Here is a 12,642-nt window from a genome sequence, read left to right as displayed (position 1 = left end):
CGAGGTTTATACTTTGACATCACAGACAACATACTTAGCCTGTGGGGGACCTATTTAGACCTTATTATCATTTTTTTTGTATTATTTGTATATTATATGTGTATTACTGATACATTTGCACAACATAGTTTATTAGATAACATTTTGGAACTTCCATTATTGCATGATGAACATAACTTAACATTTGATAAGCCGTTACATAATTTAGACAAGTGATTACATAACTTAACAAAACAATAATAAATAAGAAAATCTAACCACTACCAGATGATTATGAACATCTTGATTATGTCGATGACAAATCTAGAAATTGTCGCATCAAACTTGATCGGTCCCTTAGTTAGCCTACAATGATATGTTTTCCATATAACTTTCAAATCGTCATCAATCTTCAACTCAATAAGGTTATATTTCACATTTTCATCAATATCAATCTAATATGCACAAAGCTCAATCTTACTCACCTTTCTATTCTCGGTGTCAGGCGACATATTATTTAACTTGGATCTCAGAAGGGAGAAACATATGGTGCCCTCAGGGAGCCGAAAATCTATAGGAAGTTTCACCCTGTTAAAGCACAGTGTTGCCTTTGTAAGATATTTTTCTTGACAACACATGACCCCTATTTATACAACTTTGAATTCATTCTGGACCACACAAAACGGTCGGTGCAATCACAGCCGTACAAATTTTTTGGCAAAACCTCAACCCTTAAATTCGCACTACCAGATTGTTTATAGATCGACTAAAAATCTGGTATCCGAAGGTTGATTTTGAAAAAACCGATACCTTTTAAACTACCGGATTTTCACCTTTATTTAAAAAATCCTCTAAATATAGGTACTTTTAAAAAAAGCGATATGTAACTGCACATATCAAAATTTTGAAATATTCGGTATACCGAATTTTATATAAACTACCAAATTTTTTGATTTATACCATATTTTTTATTTGTTCTACTAGATTTTTCGTCCGGACTTTTTGATAAAATTTTAACAAGGTTAATATGTGTTATGGAAATATACGAGGGTGTCAGGTCAAAGTGTGGGGGTGACAGGATAAAATCTCAAAAAAGAGGAAGAAGAATTTATTCGATTATTTTTTTTATTTAATACCTTACTAAGTGAGAGTATAAATGGACCAATAAGAGACGGTAGTTAGAGATAAATCTTCTAACCATATGTCAAACTTAATAAACATAAAGTATAAATAAAATAAAATAGCTACATCATTTGTTAAATTCTAACCCAACCCCCACCCAATAAGAGGATCCCCTTGCCTGACCCCTATAATACATTTTAAGTAGCCATGAAGAGATCCATTTAGCACCACAGATAGATGAGCAAAAGATATAATTATGGAAATCCAATTGAAAATTTACGGTTGAAGCCAACCCAGTTCAAAACTTTGAGGAGAAATCTCCAATCCAATGTATCAAAGGCTTTGTTAATATCTACTTTGATGGCAAGATTACTACCAAAACTTTTTCTGTCAAGAAGATTGAAAGCTTCAGATTCCAAGTAGACACGATCTCTGATGTTTCTACCTCTGATGGAACCTTTTATCTCCTTGGAAACCAAATGAGGCATTAGAGAAGCCAACCTTTCTGCTAAAATCTTGGAGATGATTTTAAACTTAAAATTTGACACATCAATAGGCCTAAATTTATCTAAAGAGTCTGCATCCTTTGTTTTGGAAGGAGAATAATGGAACTAACATTGAAATTGGGAAGGATCCAACCATGATTGAAGAACTGAAGTACTACCTAGCAAACATAAGTGTTTATGATCTTCCAATACGTTTGAAAGAAGATGCCACCAAAGCCATTTGGTCCAGGGGAGCTTTCCTTGTTAAGATTGAAAACTGCCTTATGAATTTCTTCCTGAAAAGAGCAAACAGTTAACATGTTGTTCATCTATTCATTTACCAAGTTGGGGATAATATCATCAAAATTTGAGGAATCTTGACCCGCAACTGCATGACAGAAAATGTTAGAGAAAAAGGAAACTGTATGATTTGCAATGTATTGATGATCAGTGATAACGATGTCCCCATATTTTAGCGTAATGATAATGTTCTTGGAATTTTTGGCTTTGACCATCTTAGTTTCAGAAGAGTTGAAACTGTCATGTTCAAACTGTCTGACAACCAATCCTGAATGCTAAGGACTCTATCCAACCTTATCTCAATCAAACCATTCACAAACATGCCATTGGACCGTGTATATAAAGCTTCCTTATTCTCTAAATCAACCAACTTATTTTGGTCTCCTAGAATTAATGCCGACACCTTAGTTAGTGGCATCCATTAAATCCGAGTTATCATAACTAACAACTGCTTTGTCTTGCACATCCGGGGTTGAATACATGTTAAAAACCTTAGAAGGTGGCATGGTTTTCTCATTCTCAGGTGAGGAGGTTGGGGTTAGGCGGACCAAATTCCCATCACAAGTATTATTCTTCACAGGTCTCTTGTTGGATTCAAGATGCTTCAAGGGTTGTTTACCCTTGGCAGCCACATGAATTCCAATGTTGGCAATATCTTTGGTGACAACACCCTCTTTATCCACAATGTCAAGATAATGTCTAGACTTCTTACAAAGAGTCTAGTAATCAAGAAGGTTTTCGTGTACTAATTCAGTGAATAAAGCATAACATTGACGTTCAACAAGAAAATTATATCTAATCTCACTGGAAACATCCATATCTACAAGAATCCTTACAAAATTACCGAAAGTTCTATAAATCACCAACTTAGTCGAGGCTAAGCAGATAGGAGTACCTATGCTACTGGCAATGGAGAATAGTATCTTAGCTATGTTGCAAAGGTACATGTATGTGCCCGGTACCTATTACGGGTACCGGTACGAAATACGGTATTTTTTGAAAAACCAAGATACGGATACGCGAGTATAAATTTATATGTGCTTCGATTTCTCTCGGCAGAAGATGAAGAATTTGGGTGTGCAAGGAGTTTCAATGCAATGGATTAAAGTTTAGGGATTGAAGATCCATAAGTTATTCACTATTCCTTTGATTTCAAGATCCACCAATCTTGCAACGAATCAAATTGGACAAACACTGTATCAACACTTGAAAATCCCATTAATAAAATGCCTAAAATTATACCATTAGAAGAAGAAAATTGAGTTGGCGTACCTAATATGTATCCGTTGGAGTACCGACTTAAAAAAAAAGGTACGGTGTCGTTATGTATCATACGAGTACCGTATGCGTACCGGTACCGGTACTTTGCCTAAAATGGAGTACCCATACTTCACAGTATCTTAGCTACCAATATGTAAAGAAGGTGTTCATCATTTATCTTAGTTTAATTTTAGAGAAGATAAAATCTTATCAAAGAAGAAAAAAATTGGAATCAAGAATCAAGAATGCAAGAGTTTTGGATATTATGGAAATCAAAAGGATTTTACCATGAGATAAGGTACAATGTCAATTCATCTTTGTATAAACTTTAGATACTAAAAAAATCTCATTCAACCTCCTCTAAATTTTTCCCAACATTCATGTATAATTGTCTTTCAAGAAACAACTTTTAAAAGACCAAAATTCAAATTTTGAATGGTGCAATCGATTGCACATTTCAAGTAATTGATTGAATGATGGTTCATCTAAATTTTTTAAAATGTTGAATCTTCACTTTTTAAGTAAGGAAACTAGTTAATTAATTTAAGAAATAGGTTACATGACATTTGTTGTTTGAAATTTGAAAATCGTTCTGCATTTTTAAAATCAGGTATCCATTTAACCGATTTAAAAAACCTTGTTCAAAATGTATAATTGTATCTTTTCATGAACCATTGTCATTCTAAACTATTGCAAATCTTAATATAAATGTATCAAACTTATGCATCTATTCTTAGAGTTTCTTAGGATGTATTTAAGGGAAAATACATTAGTTGTTCTAAATAACCTCTTTCATTAAAATTCTCAAACAATTCATTCAAATTTCAAGTGTTCAATCACAAACTTCATATATTATAGAAAAGTTTCATTAAACCTTTGAGCACTTAAGTACTATATAATTGTGAATTGTTTATTAGAAAGGCAAGATCAAATTTATGAATTTTGGAAAGTGTCCAAAATCATTGTTACTCAAAGTAGTTTTTTTAATTATATTGTTGTAATTGATCACCAAGTGTACGGTGACTTAATTTGTAAAGAAAGTGTATGTACTTTCTAAAAGTGTTTGCAAATTTAAATTGGTATATTTTATGTTTGTGTTGTAAAAGGTTCTTTGGTTCAGGGAGATTCAAAGTCCATCATAGTGTTGGTGTTTGTGAAAAGTCATTTGAATTTGGTTGATTCAAAGTCCATCATAGGTTTGACGTTTATGTTAGAAGATTGTAAGAGAGGTCTTGATGTGAGGGTTGTACAAAGATCTAACATAGTGAAAAAATCCTTCAAGGTGTGAAGGGACTAGATGTACCCTTAAATTGGAAAGGGGAGCTGGGATAACTCTCTTGTGTCTTTTACTTTTTTGCACTTTCTTTCAAAGTTGATACACTTAATTCTGGAAAAAACAAAATAGGAAGAATCATTGTTTAAAACAAGAAAAATCAAGAAAACCTAATTCACCCCCATCTTATCTTGCACTTTATAGTTACAATTGGCATCACAGAAGGTTAAGGAAACATGTTTATCGATCCTGGTAGACATGGCTTTCGCAAAACCGTTATTAACATATGGTGACAGCAACAACAAACCATCAAGTTTCATTGGTGAATATTATGACTTTGGGAAGATTCACATGCAAATGTACTTAGAAGCACAATGATAAGAAATATGGGATGTTGTTCAAAACGGGCATTTAATTCCTACAACTATCATAAATAATGTAGAATAACCAAAAGTGAAAGGTTCTTGGAATGATGACGACAAAAAGATAATATTGTTTGATAAGAAGGATACAAATATACTTGCATCTGTATTGGGAATGGATGATATTTTTCGAGTATCAAATTGCAAAACAGCCAAGGAAATTTAGGACACGTTGCAAGTAACACATGAAGCCTCGAAGGAACTGAAAAGATCAAAATTGAACACTTTATCTAAAGCATATAAATTGTTCACAACTGTTGCAAGAACTGAACCTGCACTTTTTATGTCAGGTAATTGGTTAACTAATTTAAGAAACATGTTACATGATTGTTGTTGTTTGTAATTTGAAAATCGTTATGCACTCTTTAAATCAGACACCCGTTTAACCGATTTAAGAAACCTTGTACAAAATATATAATTGTGTCTTTTCATGAACTGTTGTCATTCTAAACTATTGCGATTCTTCATATAAATGTCTCAAAATTAGGCATCTATTCTTAAAGTTTCTTAGGATGTATTTAAGAAAAAATACATTAGTTTTTCCAAATAACCTCTTTCATTAAAATTCTAAAAAATCCATTCAAATTTCAAGTGTTCAATCACAAACTTCATGCAAACTTTTTTTGTGTGTGCATAATTTTCATATATTATAGAAACATTTCATTAAACCTTTGAGCACTTAAGTACTATATAATTGTGAATTCTTTATTGGAAAGGCAAGATCGAATTTCTGAGTTTTGGAAAGTGTCCAAAATCATTGTTACTAAAAGTAGTTTTTTTTTATATTATATTGTTGTAATTGATCACCAAGTGTATGGTGATTTAATTTGTAAAGGAAGTTTCTGTACATTCTAAAAATGTTTGTAAATTGAAAGTGGTATATTTTATATTTATGTTGTAAAAAGTTCTTTGATTCGGGGAGATTCAAAATCCATCATAATGTTGGTGTTTGTGAAAAAGTCCTTTGAATTGGGTGTATTCAAAGTCCACCATAGGTTTGACGTTTATGTTAGAAGATTGTAACAGAAGTCTTGATGTGAGGCTTGTACAAAGATATAACATAATGGGAAATCCTTTAAGGTGTGAAGGGACTAGATGTACCCTTAAGTTGGAAAGGGGAACTAGGATAACTCTCTTGTGTCTTTTACTTTCTTCCACTTTATTTTTTCTGAACTTTCTTTCAAAGTTCATACATTTAATTTTGGAAAAAAGAAAAGGGGAAGAATCATTGTTTAAAACAAGAAAAATCAAGAAAACCTAATTCACCCCATCCTAGGTTGCACTTTATAGTTATAATTGGCATCAAAGAAGGTTAAGGTAACCTTCTCCTCAATCAGGATAGATATGGCCTCCGTAAAACCATTCTTAACAGATGGTGGCAGCAACAACAAACCACCATGTTTCATTGGTGAATATTATGACTTCTGGGAAATTCACATGTAAATGTACTTAAAAGCACAAGGATAAGAAATATGGGATATCATTCAAAATGGGCCTTTAATTCCTACAATTATCTTAAACAATATAGAACAACCAAAAATGAAAGGCTCTTGGAATAATGACAACAAGAATAAAGTGTTGTTTGATAAGAAGTCAAAAAATAGTCTTGCATCTGTCTTGGGAATGAATGAACTTTTCCAAGTGTCAAATTTCAAAACAATCAAGGAAATTTGGGACACGTTGCAAGTAACACATGATGCCTCGAAGGAATTGAAAATATCAAAATTGAACACCTTATCTAAAGAATATGAATTGTTCATAATGCTATCCCATGAAAGTATTCTTGATTTGTAAAAGATATTTACACATTTGACAAACCATTTGATGGAACTTGGAAAAATATTCACAAATGATGATTTAAATTTGAAAGTTCTTAGATCATTTTCTAGAGCATGGAAACCAAAAGTGACAGTAATATCCTAAAAGAATAGTCTTTCTAAAATGCCATTGACTGCATTATTTGGCAAATTTCAAGAACATGTAAAGGAACTTGATCAATTGGAAAAACATGAACTGGATCATGACAAATTGGAGAAGCATGAATTGTGTGAAGTTAAATTAAAATCCCTTGCTTTGAAGTATAAACATGACAGTGATCAAGAAGAAGAATCTCAATCCAAAGATGTTGAAGATTATGTACTAATCAATTTTTTTTGAAATATTCTTAACACTATTACAAATTATACTTTTTATGACAAGATTTTCACCTCGACCAACCTAAAGCCGAGGTATATGTCTTAGGAGCGTCATGTTTAAATTTATTATTTTTAAGAATATACAACCTATACCCTCGGTTTTGCCTAAAACCGAGGGGATATAACTATGTCGGAGCTCGCTTTGAATCCTAGTTATTGCATTTTATGTTTTATTTTTATTTTTAATTGGTTTAAGATCACACAACATCTTTCCATTTTCCTTTTTTTTATTTTTTTAATTTGTATTACTCTAGGTTATATTTGCCAACTAAGGGGTAACATCTTTTGCCTCAACATTCTCAAATGCTTTTATTTTTATTTTTTTATTTATTTTTAATTATTTATTAATCTATTACCTTAGTTTTGTCTAAAAACCGACGTGATAGTTATTTTACACGAATTCCCAAAATATGGCGCTATGGAGCTTTCCTATTTTTTTATTTAAATTTATTGATTAATATATTCCCTCAGTTTAGCCTAAAAACCGACATGTTTGTGAAGGAGAATAGCGATCCAAAACGCAAAATTATAAATTTCTCCTTTAGTGATCCTTACGAATTGGCATGATCAATGATAGAATCGCTACCTCTTGTGGCAATTTAAACCTTTGATGCAGATCTAAGGAGTGATCACGAATGTTGAATGATGACAACGCCTCTACTCAGTCCACACGAACGAATTTCTTCAATCTCAGTGCTAGCTGTTACGAATGAAGGTTTTGAATGTGTGAGTGTGTGTGTGTGTGTGTGTGTGTGTGAGAGAGAGAGAGAGAGAGAGAGAGAGAGAGAAATGAAATTTCATCTGATGAAATGCTTCTGCACAAGGGTTCTATTTATAGAACCACTTGTGTGGGCTGTAAGCTAAAAAGCCCATTTAAGTGTATGTGGTCCATATCTTATGATATACCAAAATCACTTAAGCGTGTGGTACCTTGCCATATTTCATATTCTACTTAAGTGCATTGTACCTTACGATGTTTTACAATTCACTTAAGTGAATCGTACCTTACGATGTTCCTTATTTACTCCATCTCTCATCAATTCGTCCTTTTGTGTGTGACCATGTAGGTTTTTGTTGCATTGATAATTATAATAAATCACATATTTAACCTAATAAACAGTGAGCGGTATCTAGCAACACATCGCTGCTACCCAAGACACGAAAATGTCATGTGATATGACAAATCCTTTTGTGATAATACTTATGTGTACAATTACCCTTTTGCCCTTATGTCTATATTGAACACAAGGCATAAACCGTATCATCCTTGTCCAGTTCAATATTGGGCCCGTAGACATTTATCCTGTTACACAGGATGAGCAAAGTCCATATAGGTCACTCATGTCCCTCAACATGCTTCGTGGAGTACCCATCAACTGTCTTTATGGTCATCTAGTTACGGACAATGTTTGATCAACAATAAGACACTCAACTCTACATCTAGGGTCCATAGTGGTTTCAGGTCGAAGGGTGATATACACCATTATCACCATCAGAATAACTTATGACACTTTGCATAACATTCTATATAGTATTCTCATAGCGGGTTAATCCAGTATAAATATTACTCTTAATATTCATACCTATGTTTAAGACTTGATAACTCATTATCCATGATCCATGAGACGTGATCATCAGTCTATATATATAATAGTCTTAATGCTTTAATGTTATCCCACTTCACAATAAGGCTAGACTACAAATACTTTAAGAATAATGTCCTTATGTTTAATGGGATCTCATGATCAAGTTGTGAAGACAAGCCTCCTACAAGATTTTGATGAAGACAACATATCAAGCTCTCCATAATCAAAAGAATGGAAAAAGAAGATCACTTCAACATTGCTCAAGTTTTCATGAATCTAATATAGGTATATGAAACTCTTGACAAAATACTCCTAGTGCTCAAAAGTTTTATCTTGCATTAAAATAATCATTCTAAGTCTTTTGTATCATGTTTATTTATTTTGAAATATTGTTTAAAAAATTGCATGTTCAAAAGTTTTTTAACTTAGAATTTTTTTCAACATTTTGGACATGTCAATCGATTGATGCTGTATGCCAATCAATTGATCAAACTTTCTGTTTTAAAATTTTTCGTTTTTCAAACTGAACCAATCGATTGATGCTGTATGTCAATCGATTGATCTTAGTATATTTTTTCATTTTTTAAGTTGTGTCAATCGATTGGTTGTGTGTGTCAATCGATTGATGCTGGAATTTTTTTGAAAAATCTGAAAAATTATTTCACCATTCTTTGCACCATTTCATCATAACTTTTCATGGTAAAAACTTGCATCTTTTCATGATCAATTATCTGATTTCATTTCTAAACATTGCCATGTTATGATTGAAGGGATGCATTCATACTATAATTAATTCTTATATTTTCATTACAAATTTCACCTCTTTCAAAACAATTTGCAAAATCTCTATACATTCATTTTTTTTAATCTATTTTTCATATTAAGATACTTTTGGAAAAAGAATTTTCATATCATTTTCTTCAAAAGTACTCTTGAGCACTTAAAGATTATTTTGTCTTTGAAATTTCATATTGAAAGAGAAGAAGACTCTAATCAATTGATTAAAGTCCTATACAATATAATTAATCATATATTCATTCAAATACTTTATAAAATCCTAAGTACCAAGGATTGTTTGGTTTTAGGTGTATTGCTTATGATCCTGGATTGTTGGATATAAGTGTTAAGAAAAGGAAGGATTGTTTTCTTTTCTTGTAAGTTAAGTTTTCAAGAGGATTGTTCTTGATTACTTAGTTAGAGGCTTATTCTAGGTATCTAACATTATAGTGAATTCTCTTTCATGTTGAAAGGGGAGTGGAGTACTCTCGATCTGTGAGGGGAACCACTATACATCGTAGTGTTCTTTACTTTACACACTTTACCGCTTTTCATCACATAAGCATCTCAAGAAAGTAAAACTCAATAAACCGTAGAAAATCCGGAAAATCGTCTAAGTGCCTCATTCACCCCACTCTAAGGCACTCCTTAAACTTACAATTGGTATCAGAGCAGGTTATAAGTAACTTGTTCCTAAAAGATCCGCATGGCTTCCGCTAGCACGGAACCGGTTTTCAAAGACGGTGGAAGTAGTAACAATCCACCACTTTTCTCTGGAGAATATTTTGATTTTTGGAAGATCCGCATGAAGGCACATTTAGAAGCCCAAGGAGAAGGCATATGGGAAGACGATGAAGATGGTCCACATAATCCTATGAGTGTGGTCAATGACATTGGTACTCCAAAGATAAAGAGTTCGTATGATGAAGATGATAAGAAAAAAAATCTTAAATGAAAAGAAAGCAATAAACATTCTTCAAAGTGCTTTAAGCATGGACGAGTTCTTCCGCATATCTCAATGCAAATCGGCGAAACAAATATGGGACACCTTAGTGGAGACACATGAAGGCACCACCGAAGTAAAGAGATCAAGGTTGAATACATTAAGTCAAGAATATGAGATGTTTAGAATGCTGCCCGGAGAATCCATCGTGGCGCTTCAAAAGAGATTTGTTCACTTGACTAACCACTTGATTGCTCTCGGAAAAGCATTTACAAATGACGATCTCAATCTTAAAGTACTAAGATCATTGACTCGAGAATGACAATCGAAGGTGACAGCTATCTCCGAAAAGAAAAGTCTTTCAACAATGACGTCCGAATCACTCTTTGGAAAACTTCAAGAACATGAGTTAGAACTTGGTAGGCTTGAGAAACATGAAAGTCAAGAAAAGAAATCTAAAGGGATTGCCTTGAAGGTAGACTCAAAAGAAGATAAAGATGATGACGCATTGGAGGAAGATGAGAATTTCATGCTCCTTGCTAAAAGGCTTGGTAAGTTCTTTAATAAAAATGATAAATCCTTTAACGCTAAAAAGAATAGACATTTCAGGAAAAAGGAGACCACTACATCTACACAAGATGTAACATGCTACGAACGTGGAAAGCAAGGCCACATAAAGCCGAAATGTCCTAAACTTTCAAAGAAAGGCGGATTCAAGAGCTAGAAGAATTTCAAGAACAAAAAGGCATATCTTGCATGGGAGGACAATGAAATTAGTTCTTCATCCGGATCGGATAGTGAGGAATGTGCAAACTTGGCGCTAATGGCTTCTCATCATTCCGATGATGAAGAAGAGGTTAGTAATGATTTTTCTCTTTTTGATGATGATGCATCAAGTGTTAAACAAAAATTTTCCATCAATATATTTTGTCATCATAAAAAAAGGGAGAGATTGTAAATAAGATATTCATTATCTATCTTAGTTTAGTTTTGATGAAGGAAAAAACTTATCAAAGAAGAAATATAAAAGAATAAAAAGTTTGAAAATAAGAATAAAGAATGCATAAGCTTTGGATATTATAGAAATACAAAGGGTTTGATCATGAGATAAAGTATAATGTCAAATCATCTTTGTATAAACTTTAGATGCTAAAAAATCTCTCATCCAATCTCCTCTAAAGTTTTTTCAACATTCATGCATCATTGACATTCAAGCCACAACTTTTAAAAGGCCAAAATCAATTTTTTTAATGGTGCAATCGATTTCACATTTCAAGCACTCTATTGAATGATTGTTCTACCAGAAAATTTAAAACGTTGAATCTGCACTTTTTAAGTCAGATAACTCGTTAACCAATTTAAGAAATAAGTTACATGACTATTGTTGTTTGAAATTTGAAAAAATTTATGCACTTTTTAAATAAGGTATTTGTTTAACCGATTTAAGAAATCCTGTACAAAATGCAAAATTGTGTCTTTTCATGAACCATTGTCATTCTAAACTATTGCAAGTTTTTATAGAAATGTCTCAAACTTATGTATCTATTCTTAGAGGTTATTTGAGATGTATTTAAGGTAAAATACATTAGTTTTTCAAATAACATCTTTCATTAAAATTTTCAAGTTATTCATTCAAATTTCAAGTGTTCAATCACAAACTTCATGGAAACGTTTTCTGCATAATTTTCATATATTATAGAAAAGTTTCATTAAACCTTTGAGCACTTAAGTTCTATATAATTGTGAATTATTTATTTGAATGGGGAGATAAAATTTCTGAATTTTGGAAAGTATTCAAAATCATTGTTACTAATAGTATTTTTTATCATATTGTTGTAATTGATCACCAAGTGTGTTGTAATTTAATTTGTAAAGAAAGTGTGTGTACTTTTTAAATGTCTTTGCAAATAGAAAGTGATATGTTTTTTGTTTTTATTGTAAAAGATTCTTTAATTCGTATAGATTCAAAGCATAGTGTTTGGATTTGTGAAAAAGTCCTTTCAATTGTGTTGATTCAAAATCCATCATAGGTTTGATGTTTTTGTTAGAAGATTGTAAGAGAGGTCTTGGTGTGAGGTTTGTAGAAAGATCTAACATATTGGAAAGTCCTTCAAGATGTGAAGGGACTAGATATACCCTTAAGTTGAAAGGAGAAACTAAGATAAATCTCCCGTGTATTTTACTTATCAGTACTTTTTTTATACACTTTCATTCAAATTCAAAGTCCATACACTTCATTCTGAAAAAAATAAAAGGGGAAGAATCAGTATTTATAATAACAAAAAATCCAGAAAACCTAA

This window comes from Lathyrus oleraceus, chromosome 7 (genome assembly GCF_024323335.1).
Source record: "Lathyrus oleraceus cultivar Zhongwan6 chromosome 7, CAAS_Psat_ZW6_1.0, whole genome shotgun sequence".
Classification (NCBI taxonomy): Eukaryota; Viridiplantae; Streptophyta; class Magnoliopsida; order Fabales; family Fabaceae; genus Lathyrus; species Lathyrus oleraceus.
This window is presented reverse-complemented; position numbering follows the sequence as displayed.